The sequence below is a fragment of the Liolophura sinensis genome, chromosome 9 (genome assembly GCF_032854445.1).
Source record: "Liolophura sinensis isolate JHLJ2023 chromosome 9, CUHK_Ljap_v2, whole genome shotgun sequence".
Taxonomy (NCBI): domain Eukaryota; kingdom Metazoa; phylum Mollusca; class Polyplacophora; order Chitonida; family Chitonidae; genus Liolophura; species Liolophura sinensis.
The window spans coordinates 19,626,197-19,638,484 of record NC_088303.1 but is presented as its reverse complement, the minus strand read 5'-3'; the positions used below and the strand labels follow the sequence as shown (position 1 = coordinate 19,638,484).

Sequence of the window (12,288 nt, the reverse complement as noted above, 5' to 3'; positions counted from 1 at the left end):
AGTATATAACAGGCTGCACAAAAATCACCTAGTACAATTTTACACAATCTTCAAAATAAAAGCACTATTTAACTTCTTTCACTTCACACAACAAGAAGTTGTTACCCACGCTCGAACACAAATCCAAACCAAACCCGTTGTACTCTCTTTCTTCTAACACCAATATGCCTTGATTTCTCCTGACAGTAGGTCGTTGTAGGTATGGTTGGTGTGACGACTTAAATACCACGAGTACACAGTCTTTGAAAAAAGCAGAATAAAAAAATCATTAAAGAATCAGTTTAACGGTAAAGTGAAAATTCTCTTCCAGCAACATTCAAATGTGCTTTTTGCAAGGACAGTCGTTATACTTGAGTTCAAGTAAAATTGTTTGTTTTTACAATCTGTAGAATGCCCTAGACTGGGTGTTACACCATAATCATTAACTCGTTGCAGGTATTCCACGTTTAATTTAAAAGTCTTTAGTTGCCCGAGGACAGAAATTCCCGCCCAACGCATCGTCTAACTATCGATGTTGAATACAAACTAATATGGAGACTTTCGACCCCGACGAGACTCGAACTCGCAATCTTCTGATTCGAAGTCAGACGCCTTATCCATTAGGCCACGGGGCCATTGAGAACACAGATATGCAAACACTTTAAACACACCTTTTCACGGCAGCTGAAATGTGGCCTTCTTATAACCTCAAGTTTTACATCATCTCCCATACAGATTTGCTAGTATATAACACGCTGCGCAAAAATCACCTAGTACAATTTTACACAATCTTCAAAATAAAAGCACTATTTAACTTCTTTCACTTCACACAACAAGAAGTTATTTGTTACCCACGCTCGAACACAAATCCAAACCAAACCCGTTGTACTATCTTTCTTCTAACACCAATATGCCTTGATTTCTCCTGACCGTAGGTCGTTGTAGGTATGTTTGGTGTGACGACTTAAATACCACGAGAACACTGTCTTTGAAAAAAGCAGAATAAAACAATCATTAAAGAATCAGTTTAACGGTAAAGTGAAAATTCTCTTCCAGCAACATTCAAATGTGCTTTTTGCAAGGACAGTCGTTATACTTGAGTTCAAGAAAAGTTGTTGATTTTTACAATCTGTAGAATGCCCTAGACTGGGTGTTACACCAAAGTCATCAACTCGTTGCAGGCATTCCACGTTTAATTTAAAAGTCTCTGGTTGCCCGAGGACAGAAATTCCCGCCCAACGCATCGTCTAACTATCGATGTTGAATACAAATTAATATGGACACTTTCGACCCCGACGAGACTCGAACTCGCAATCTTCTGATTCGAAGTCAGACGCCTTATCCATTAGGCCACGGGGCCATTGATAACACAGATATGCAAACACTTTAAACACACCTTTTCACGGCAGCTGAAATGTGGCCTTCTTATAACCTCAAGTTTTACATCATCTCCCATACAGATTTGCTAGTATAACAGGCTGCGCAAAAATCACCTAGTACAATTTTACACAATCTTCAAAATAAAAGCACTATTTAACTTCTTTTACTTCACACAACAAGAAGTTATTTGTTACCCACGCTCGAACACAAATCAAAACCAAACCCGTTGTACTCTCCTTCTTCTAACACCAATATGCCTTGATTTCTCCTGACCGTAGGTCGTTGTAGGTATGGTTGGTGTGACGACTTAAATACCACGAGTACACTGTCTATGAAAAAAGCAAAATAAAAAAATCATTAAAGAATCAGTTTAACGGTTAAGTGAAAATTCTCTTCCAGCAACATTCCAATGTGCTTTTTGCAAGGACAGTCGTTATACTTGAGTTTAAGTAAAATTGTTTGTTTTTACAATTTGTAGAATGCCCTAGACTGGGTGTTACACAAAAGTCATCAACTCGTTACAGGCATTCCACGTTTAATTTAAAAGTCTCTGGTTGCCCGAGGACAGAAATTCCCGCCCAAACGCATCGTCTAACTATAGATGTTGAATACAAACTAATATGGACACTTTCGACCCCGACGAGACTCGAACTCGCAATCTTCTGATTCGAAGTCAGACGCCTTATCCATTAGGCCACGGGGCTATTGAGAACACAGATATGCAAACACTTTAAACACACCTTTTCACGGCAGCTGAAATGTGGCCTTTATATAACCTCAAGTTTTACATCATCTCCCATACAGATTTGCTAGTATATAACAGGCTGCACAAAAATCACCTACTACAATTTTACACAATCTTCAAAATAAAAGCACTATTTAACTTCTTTCACTTCACACAACAAGAAGTTGTTACCCACGCTCGAACACAAATCCAAACCAAACCCGTTGTACTCTCTTTCTTCTAACACCAATATGCCTTGATTTCTCCTGACAGTAGGTCGTTGTAGGTATGGTTGGTGTGACGACTTAAATACCACGAGTACACAGTCTTTGAAAAAAGCAGAATAAAAAAATCATTAAAGAATCAGTTTAACGGTAAAGTGAAAATTCTCTTCCAGCAACATTCAAATGTGCTTTTTGCAAGGACAGTCGTTATACTTGAGTTCAAGTAAAATTGTTTGTTTTTACAATCTGTAGAATGCCCTAGACTGGGTGTTACACCATAATCATTAACTCGTTGCAGGTATTCCACGTTTAATTTAAAAGTCTTTAGTTGCCCGAGGACAGAAATTCCCGCCCAACGCATCGTCTAACTATCGATGTTGAATACAAACTAATATGGAGACTTTCGACCCCGACGAGACTCGAACTCGCAATCTTCTGATTCGAAGTCAGACGCCTTATCCATTAGGCCACGGGGCCATTGAGAACACAGATATGCAAACACTTTAAACACACCTTTTCACGGCAGCTGAAATGTGGCCTTCTTATAACCTCAAGTTTTACATCATCTCCCATACAGATTTGCTAGTATATAACACGCTGCGCAAAAATCACCTAGTACAATTTTACACAATCTTCAAAATAAAAGCACTATTTAACTTCTTTCACTTCACACAACAAGAAGTTATTTGTTACCCACGCTCGAACACAAATCCAAACCAAACCCGTTGTACTATCTTTCTTCTAACACCAATATGCCTTGATTTCTCCTGACCGTAGGTCGTTGTAGGTATGGTTGGTGTGACGACTTAAATACCACGAGAACACTGTCTTTGAAAAAAGCAGAATAAAACAATCATTAAAGAATCAGTTTAACGGTAAAGTGAAAATTCTCTTCCAGCAACATTCAAATGTGCTTTTTGCAAGGACAGTCGTTATACTTGAGTTCAAGAAAAGTTGTTGATTTTTACAATCTGTAGAATGCCCTAGACTGGGTGTTACACCAAAGTCATCAACTCGTTGCAGGCATTCCATGTTTAATTTAAAAGTCTCTGGTTGCCCGAGGACAGAAATTCCCGCCCAACGCATCGTCTAACTATCGATGTTGAATACAAATTAATATGGACACTTTCGACCCCGACGAGACTCGAACTCGCAATCTTCTGATTCGAAGTCAGACGCCTTATCCATTAGGCCACGGGGCCATTGATAACACAGATATGCAAACACTTTAAACACACCTTTTCACGGCAGCTGAAATGTGGCCTTCTTATAACCTCAAGTTTTACATCATCTCCCATACAGATTTGCTAGTATAACAGGCTGCGCAAAAATCACCTAGTACAATTTTACACAATCTTCAAAATAAAAGCACTATTTAACTTCTTTTACTTCACACAACAAGAAGTTATTTGTTACCCACGCTCGAACACAAATCAAAACCAAACCCGTTGTACTCTCCTTCTTCTAACACCAATATGCCTTGATTTCTCCTGACCGTAGGCCGTTGTAGGTATGGTTGGTGTGACGACTTAAATACCACGAGTACACTGTCTATGAAAAAAGCAGAATAAAAAAATCATTAAAGAATCAGTTTAACGGTTAAGTGAAAATTCTCTTCCAGCAACATTCCAATGTGCTTTTTGCAAGGACAGTCGTTATACTTGAGTTTAAGTAAAATTGTTTGTTTTTACAATTTGTAGAATGCCCTAGACTGGGTGTTACACAAAAGTCATCAACTCGTTACAGGCATTCCACGTTTAATTTAAAAGTCTCTGGTTGCCCGAGGACAGAAATTCCCGCCCAAACGCATCGTCTAACTATCGATGTTGAATACAAACTAATATGGACACTTTCGACCCCGACGAGACTCGAACTCGCAATCTTCTGATTCGAAGTCAGACGCCTTATTCATTAGGCCACGGGGCCATTGAGAACACAGATATGCAAACACTTTAAACACACCTTTTCACGGCAGCTGAAATGTGGCCTTTATATAACCTCAAGTTTTACATCATCTCCCATACAGATTTGCTAGTATATAACAGGCTGCAGAAAAATCACCTACTACAATTTTACACAATCTTCAAAATAAAAGCACTATTTAACTTCTTTCACTTCACACAACAAGAAGTTGTTACCCACGCTCGAACACAAATCCAAACCAAACCCGTTGTACTCTCTTTCTTCTAACACCAATATGCCTTGATTTCTCCTGACAGTAGGTCGTTGTAGGTATGGTTGGTGTGACGACTTAAATACCACGAGTACACAGTCTTTGAAAAAAGCAGAATAAAAAAATCATTAAAGAATCAGTTTAACGGTAAAGTGAAAATTCTCTTCCAGCAACATTCAAATGTGCTTTTTGCAAGGACAGTCGTTATACTTGAGTTCAAGTAAAATTGTTTGTTTTTACAATCTGTAGAATGCCCTAGACTGGGTGTTACACCATAATCATCAACTCGTTGCAGGTATTCCACGTTTAATTTAAAAGTCTTTAGTTGCCCGAGAACAGAAATTCCCGCCCAACGTATCGTCTAACTATCGATGTTGAATACAAACTAATATGGACACTTTCGACCCCGACGAGACTCGAACTCGCAATCTTCTGATTCGAAGTCAGACGCCTTATCCATTAGGCCACGGGGCCATTGATAACACAGATATGCAAACACTTTAAACACACCTTTTCACGGCAGCTGAAATGTGGCCTTCTTATAACCTCAAGTTTTACATCATCTCCCATACAGATTTGCTAGTATATAACACGCTGCGCAAAAATCACCTAGTACAATTTTACACAATCTTCAAAATAAAAGCACTATTTAACTTCTTTTACTTCACACAACAAGAAGTTATTTGTTACCCACGCTCGAACACAAATCCAAACCAAACCCGTTGTACTCTCTTTCTTCTAACACCAATATGCCTTGATTTCTCCTGACCGTAGGTCGTTGTAGGTATGGTTGGTGTGACGACTTAAATACCACGAGTACACTGTCTTTGAAAAAAGCAGAATAAAAAAATCATTAAAGAATCAGTTTAACGGTAAAGTGAAAATTCTCTTCCAGCAACATTCAAATGTGCTTTTTGCAAGGACAGTCGTTATACTTGAGTTCAAGTAAAATTGTTTGTTTTTACAATTTGTAGAATGCCCTAGACTGGGTGTTACACCAAAGTCATCAACTCGTTACAGGCATTCCACGTTTAATTTAAAAGTCTTAACTTGCCCGAGGACAGAAATTCCCGCCCAACGCATCGTCTAACTATCGATGTTGAATACAAACTAATATGGAGACTTTCGACCCCCGACGAGACTCGAACTCGCAATCTTCTGATTCGAAGTCAGACGCCTTATCCATTAGGCCACGGGGCCATTGAGAACACAGATATGCAAACACTTTAAACACACCTTTTCACGGCAGCTGAAATGTGGCCTTCTTATAACCTCAAGTTTTACATCATCTCCCATACAGATTTGCTAGTATATAACACGCTGCGCAAAAATCACCTAGTACAATTTTACACAATCTTCAAAATAAAAGCACTATTTAACTTCTTTCACTTCACACAACAAGAAGTTATTTGTTACCCACGCTCGAACACAAATCCAAACCAAACCCGTTGTACTCGCTTTCTTCTAACACCAATATGCCTTGATTTCTCCTGACCGTAGGTCGTTGTAGGTATGGTTGGTGTGACGACTTAAATACCACGAGAACACTGTCTTTGAAAAAAGCAGAATAAAACAATCATTAAAGAATCAGTTTAACGGTAAAGTGAAAATTCTCTTCCAGCAACATTCAAATGTGCTTTTTGCAAGGACAGTCGTTATACTTGAGTTCAAGAAAAGTTGTTGATTTTTACAATCTGTAGAATGCCCTAGACTGGGTGTTACACCAAAGTCATCAACTCGTTGCAGGCATTCCACGTTTAATTTAAAAGTCTCTGGTTGCCCGAGGACAGAAATTCCCGCCCAACGCATCGTCTAACTATCGATGTTGAATACAAATTAATATGGACACTTTCGACCCCGACGAGACTCGAACTCGCAATCTTCTGATTCGAAGTCAGACGCCTTATCCATTAGGCCACGGGGCCATTGATAACACAGATATGCAAACACTTTAAACACACCTTTTCACGGCAGCTGAAATGTGGCCTTCTTATAACCTCAAGTTTTACATCATCTCCCATACAGATTTGCTAGTATAACAGGCTGCGCAAAAATCACCTAGTACAATTTTACACAATCTTCAAAATAAAAGCACTATTTAACTTCTTTTACTTCACACAACAAGAAGTTATTTGTTACCCACGCTCGAACACAAATCCAAACCAAACCCGTTGTACTCTCCTTCTTCTAACACCAATATGCCTTGATTTCTCCTGACCGTAGGTCGTTGTAGGTATGGTTGGTGTGACGACTTAAATACCACGAGTACACTGTCTATGAAAAAAGCAAAATAAAAAAATCATTAAAGAATCAGTTTAACGGTTAAGTGAAAATTCTCTTCCAGCAACATTCCAATGTGCTTTTTGCAAGGACAGTCGTTATACTTGAGTTTAAGTAAAATTGTTTGTTTTTACAATTTGTAGAATGCCCTAGACTGGGTGTTACACAAAAGTCATCAACTCGTTACAGGCATTCCACGTTTAATTTAAAAGTCTCTGGTTGCCCGAGGACAGAAATTCCCGCCCAAACGCATCGTCTAACTATCGATGTTGAATACAAACTAATATGGACACTTTCGACCCCGACGAGACTCGAACTCGCAATCTTCTGATTCGAAGTCAGACGCCTTATCCATTAGGCCACGGGGCCATTGAGAACACAGATATGCAAACACTTTAAACACACCTTTTCACGGCAGCTGAAATGTGCCCTTTATATAACCTCAAGTTTTACATCATCTCCCATACAGATTTGCTAGTATATAACAGGCTGCACAAAAATCACCTACTACAATTTTACACAATCTTCAAAATAAAAGCACTATTTAACTTCTTTCACTTCACACAACAAGAAGTTGTTACCCACGCTCGAACACAAATCCAAACCAAACCCGTTGTACTCTCTTTCTTCTAACACCAATATGCCTTGATTTCTCCTGACAGTAGGTCGTTGTAGGTATGGTTGGTGTGACGACTTAAATACCACGAGTACACAGTCTTTGAAAAAAGCAGAATAAAAAAATCATTAAAGAATCAGTTTAACGGTAAAGTGAAAATTCTCTTCCAGCAACATTCAAATGTGCTTTTTGCAAGGACAGTCGTTATACTTGAGTTCAAGTAAAATTGTTTGTTTTTACAATCTGTAGAATGCCCTAGACTGGGTGTTACACCATAATCATTAACTCGTTGCAGGTATTCCACGTTTAATTTAAAAGTCTTTAGTTGCCCGAGGACAGAAATTCCCGCCCAACGCATCGTCTAACTATCGATGTTGAATACAAACTAATATGGAGACTTTCGACCCCGACGAGACTCGAACTCGCAATCTTCTGATTCGAAGTCAGACGCCTTATCCATTAGGCCACGGGGCCATTGAGAACACAGATATGCAAACACTTTAAACACACCTTTTCACGGCAGCTGAAATGTGGCCTTCTTATAACCTCAAGTTTTACATCATCTCCCATACAGATTTGCTAGTATATAACACGCTGCGCAAAAATCACCTAGTACAATTTTACACAATCTTCAAAATAAAAGCACTATTTAACTTCTTTCACTTCACACAACAAGAAGTTATTTGTTACCCACGCTCGAACACAAATCCAAACCAAACCCGTTGTACTATCTTTCTTCTAACACCAATATGCCTTGATTTCTCCTGACCGTAGGTCGTTGTAGGTATGGTTGGTGTGACGACTTAAATACCACGAGAACACTGTCTTTGAAAAAAGCAGAATAAAACAATCATTAAAGAATCAGTTTAACGGTAAAGTGAAAATTCTCTTCCAGCAACATTCAAATGTGCTTTTTGCAAGGACAGTCGTTATACTTGAGTTCAAGAAAAGTTGTTGATTTTTACAATCTGTAGAATGCCCTAGACTGGGTGTTACACCAAAGTCATCAACTCGTTGCAGGCATTCCATGTTTAATTTAAAAGTCTCTGGTTGCCCGAGGACAGAAATTCCCGCCCAACGCATCGTCTAACTATCGATGTTGAATACAAATTAATATGGACACTTTCGACCCCGACGAGACTCGAACTCGCAATCTTCTGATTCGAAGTCAGACGCCTTATCCATTAGGCCACGGGGCCATTGATAACACAGATATGCAAACACTTTAAACACACCTTTTCACGGCAGCTGAAATGTGGCCTTCTTATAACCTCAAGTTTTACATCATCTCCCATACAGATTTGCTAGTATAACAGGCTGCGCAAAAATCACCTAGTACAATTTTACACAATCTTCAAAATAAAAGCACTATTTAACTTCTTTTACTTCACACAACAAGAAGTTATTTGTTACCCACGCTCGAACACAAATCAAAACCAAACCCGTTGTACTCTCCTTCTTCTAACACCAATATGCCTTGATTTCTCCTGACCGTAGGTCGTTGTAGGTATGGTTGGTGTGACGACTTAAATACCACGAGTACACTGTCTATGAAAAAAGCAGAATAAAAAAATCATTAAAGAATCAGTTTAACGGTTAAGTGAAAATTCTCTTCCAGCAACATTCCAATGTGCTTTTTGCAAGGACAGTCGTTATACTTGAGTTCAAGTAAAATTGTTTGTTTTTACAATTTGTAGAATGCCCTAGACTGGGTGTTACACAAAAGTCATCAACTCGTTACAGGCATTCCACGTTTAATTTAAAAGTCTCTGGTTGCCCGAGGACAGAAATTCCCGCCCAAACGCATCGTCTAACTATCGATGTTGAATACAAACTAATATGGACACTTTCGACCCCGACGAGACTCGAACTCGCAATCTTCTGATTCGAAGTCAGACGCCTTATCCATTAGGCCACGGGGCCATTGAGAACACAGATATGCAAACACTTTAAACACACCTTTTCACGGCAGCTGAAATGTGGCCTTTATATAACCTCAAGTTTTACATCATCTCCCATACAGATTTGCTAGTATATAACAGGCTGCAGAAAAATCACCTACTACAATTTTACACAATCTTCAAAATAAAAGCACTATTTAACTTCTTTCACTTCACACAACAAGAAGTTGTTACCCACGCTCGAACACAAATCCAAACCAAACCCGTTGTACTCTCTTTCTTCTAACACCAATATGCCTTGATTTCTCCTGACAGTAGGTCGTTGTAGGTATGGTTGGTGTGACGACTTAAATACCACGAGTACACAGTCTTTGAAAAAAGCAGAATAAAAAAATCATTAAAGAATCAGTTTAACGGTAAAGTGAAAATTCTCTTCCAGCAACATTCAAATGTGCTTTTTGCAAGGACAGTCGTTATACTTGAGTTCAAGTAAAATTGTTTGTTTTTACAATCTGTAGAATGCCCTAGACTGGGTGTTACACCATAATCATCAACTCGTTGCAGGTATTCCACGTTTAATTTAAAAGTCTTTAGTTGCCCGAGAACAGAAATTCCCGCCCAACGTATCGTCTAACTATCGATGTTGAATACAAACTAATATGGACACTTTCGACCCCGACGAGACTCGAACTCGCAATCTTCTGATTCGAAGTCAGACGCCTTATCCATTAGGCCACGGGGCCATTGATAACACAGATATGCAAACACTTTAAACACACCTTTTCACGGCAGCTGAAATGTGGCCTTCTTATAACCTCAAGTTTTACATCATCTCCCAGACAGATTTGCTAGTATATAACAGGCTGCGCAAAAATCACCTAGTACAATTTTACACAATCTTCAAAATAAAAGCACTATTTAACTTCTTTCACTTCACACAACAAGAAGTTATTTGTTACCCACGCTCGAACACAAATCCAAACCAAACCCGTTGTACTCTCTTTCTTCTAACACCAATATGCCTTGATTTCTCCTGACAGTAGGTCGTTGTAGGTATGGTTGGTGTGACGACTTAAATACCACGAGTACACTGTCTTTGAAAAAAGCAGAATAAAAAAATCATTAAAGAATCAGTTTAACGGTAAAGTGAAAATTCTCTTCCAGCAACATTCAAATGTGCTTTTTTGCAAGGACAGTCGTTATACTTGAGTTCAAGAAAAGTTGTTGATTTTTACAATCTGTAGAATGCCCTAGACTGGGTGTTGCACCAAAGTCATCAACTTGTTGCAGGCATTCCATGTTTAATTTAAAAGTCTCTGGTTGCCCGAGGACAGAAATTCCCGCCCAACGCATCGTCTAACTATCGATGTTGAATACAAATTAATATGGACACTTTCGACCCCGACGAGACTCGAACTCGCAATCTTCTGATTCGAAGTCAGACGCCTTATCCATTAGGCCACGGGGCCATTGAGAACACAGATATGCAAACACTTTAAACACACCTTTTCACGGCAGCTGAAATGTGGCCTTCTTATAACCTCAAGTTTTACATCATCTCCCATACAGATTTGCTAGTATATAACAGGCTGCGCAAAAATCACCTAGTACAATTTTACACAATCTTCAAAATAAAAGCACTATTTAACTTCTTTCACTTCACACAACAAGAAGTTATTTGTTACCCACGCTCGAACACAAATCCAAACCAAACCTGTTGTACTATCTTTCTTCTAACACCAATATGCCTTGATTTCTCCAGACCGTAGGTCGTTGTAGGTATGGTTGGTGTGACGACTTAAATACCACGAGAACACTGTCTTTGAAAAAAGCAGAATAAAAAAATCATTAAAGAATCAGTTTAACGGTAAAGTGAAAATTCTCTTCCAGCAACATTCAAATGTGCTTTTTGCAAGGACAGTCGTTATACTTGAGTTCAAGAAAAGTTGTTTATTTTTACAATCTGTAGAATGCCCTAGACTGGGTGTTACACCAAAGTCATCAACTCGTTGCAGGCATTCCACGTTTAATTTAAAAGTCTTTAGTTGCCCGAGGACAGAAATTCCCGCCCAACGCATCGTCCAAGGTTTGTCCCACTATCGATATTGAATAAAAAAATACATGGATACTTTCGACCCCGACGAGACTGATACTCGCAATCTTCTGATTCGAAGTCAGACGCCTTATCCATTAGGCGACGGGGCCATTGAGAACAAAGATATGCAAACACTTTAAACACACCTTTTCACGGCAGTTGAAATGTGGCCTTCTTATAACCTCAAGTTTTACATCATCTCCCATACAGATTTGCTTGTATATAACACGCTGCACAAAAATCACCTAGTACAATTTTACACAATCTTCAAAATATAACCACTATTTAACTTCTTTCATTTCACACAACAAGAAGTTATTTGTTACCCACGCTCGAACACAAATCCAAACCAAACCCGTTGTACTATCTTTCTTCTAACACCAATATGCCTTGATTTCTCCTGACAGTAGGTCGTTGTAGGTATGGTTGTTGTGACGACTTAAATACCTCGAGCACACTGTCTTTGAAAAAAGTAGAATAAAAAAATCATTAAAGAATCAGTTTAACGGTGAAGTGAAAATTCTCTCCCAGCAACATTCAAATGTGCTTTTTGCAAGGACAGTCGTTATACTTGAGTTCAAGTAAAATTGTTTGTGTTTACAATCTGTAGAATGCCCTAGACTGGGTTTTACACCATAGCCATCAACTCGTTGCAGGCATTCCACGTCTAATTTAAAAGTCTTTTTTTTTTTTTTTGAAAATTGTTGAATTTCTTCCCAGATTGTCATCAAATACACAAGATTTCAAAATACCCGACTATCACAAACTTTTGAAGTCAGAAGGCAGTCTTAATTAAAATAAAATATCACAGAAAAGATGACTGCTTTGTGAATAGAACAATTGCATATTAGCTGCTCATTTCAATAAATACACTAATTTATCATTCCGTAATGTACAGAAGACTTTGTTTATACAC

General features: G+C 38.7%; 15 non-coding genes across 15 annotated transcripts; all 15 read right to left on the bottom strand.

Moving 5' to 3' along the window:
- Positions 1 to 541: 541 nt before the first annotated feature.
- Positions 542 to 614, bottom strand: Trnar-ucg (transfer RNA arginine (anticodon UCG)). Its single transcript has one exon. It is a non-coding gene; the product is annotated as a tRNA-Arg (tRNA).
- Positions 615 to 1,266: 652 nt separating this feature from the next.
- On the bottom strand, positions 1,267 to 1,339 carry Trnar-ucg (transfer RNA arginine (anticodon UCG)). The gene has a single exon. It is a non-coding gene; the product is annotated as a tRNA-Arg (tRNA).
- Positions 1,340 to 1,990: 651 nt separating this feature from the next.
- On the bottom strand, positions 1,991 to 2,063 carry Trnar-ucg (transfer RNA arginine (anticodon UCG)). Its single transcript has one exon. It is a non-coding gene; the product is annotated as a tRNA-Arg (tRNA).
- A 648-nt stretch (positions 2,064 to 2,711) lies between these two features.
- On the bottom strand, positions 2,712 to 2,784 carry Trnar-ucg (transfer RNA arginine (anticodon UCG)). Its single transcript has one exon. It is a non-coding gene; the product is annotated as a tRNA-Arg (tRNA).
- Positions 2,785 to 3,436: 652 nt separating this feature from the next.
- Trnar-ucg (transfer RNA arginine (anticodon UCG)) lies at positions 3,437 to 3,509 on the bottom strand. Its single transcript has one exon. It is a non-coding gene; the product is annotated as a tRNA-Arg (tRNA).
- A 651-nt stretch (positions 3,510 to 4,160) lies between these two features.
- On the bottom strand, positions 4,161 to 4,233 carry Trnar-ucg (transfer RNA arginine (anticodon UCG)). The gene has a single exon. It is a non-coding gene; the product is annotated as a tRNA-Arg (tRNA).
- A 648-nt stretch (positions 4,234 to 4,881) lies between these two features.
- Trnar-ucg (transfer RNA arginine (anticodon UCG)) lies at positions 4,882 to 4,954 on the bottom strand. Its single transcript has one exon. It is a non-coding gene; the product is annotated as a tRNA-Arg (tRNA).
- A 652-nt stretch (positions 4,955 to 5,606) lies between these two features.
- Trnar-ucg (transfer RNA arginine (anticodon UCG)) lies at positions 5,607 to 5,680 on the bottom strand. The gene has a single exon. It is a non-coding gene; the product is annotated as a tRNA-Arg (tRNA).
- Positions 5,681 to 6,332: 652 nt separating this feature from the next.
- Trnar-ucg (transfer RNA arginine (anticodon UCG)) lies at positions 6,333 to 6,405 on the bottom strand. Its single transcript has one exon. It is a non-coding gene; the product is annotated as a tRNA-Arg (tRNA).
- Positions 6,406 to 7,056: 651 nt separating this feature from the next.
- On the bottom strand, positions 7,057 to 7,129 carry Trnar-ucg (transfer RNA arginine (anticodon UCG)). Its single transcript has one exon. It is a non-coding gene; the product is annotated as a tRNA-Arg (tRNA).
- Positions 7,130 to 7,777: 648 nt separating this feature from the next.
- Trnar-ucg (transfer RNA arginine (anticodon UCG)) lies at positions 7,778 to 7,850 on the bottom strand. The gene has a single exon. It is a non-coding gene; the product is annotated as a tRNA-Arg (tRNA).
- Positions 7,851 to 8,502: 652 nt separating this feature from the next.
- On the bottom strand, positions 8,503 to 8,575 carry Trnar-ucg (transfer RNA arginine (anticodon UCG)). Its single transcript has one exon. It is a non-coding gene; the product is annotated as a tRNA-Arg (tRNA).
- Positions 8,576 to 9,226: 651 nt separating this feature from the next.
- Positions 9,227 to 9,299, bottom strand: Trnar-ucg (transfer RNA arginine (anticodon UCG)). The gene has a single exon. It is a non-coding gene; the product is annotated as a tRNA-Arg (tRNA).
- Positions 9,300 to 9,947: 648 nt separating this feature from the next.
- Trnar-ucg (transfer RNA arginine (anticodon UCG)) lies at positions 9,948 to 10,020 on the bottom strand. The gene has a single exon. It is a non-coding gene; the product is annotated as a tRNA-Arg (tRNA).
- A 653-nt stretch (positions 10,021 to 10,673) lies between these two features.
- On the bottom strand, positions 10,674 to 10,746 carry Trnar-ucg (transfer RNA arginine (anticodon UCG)). The gene has a single exon. It is a non-coding gene; the product is annotated as a tRNA-Arg (tRNA).
- Positions 10,747 to 12,288: the final 1,542 nt, after the last annotated feature.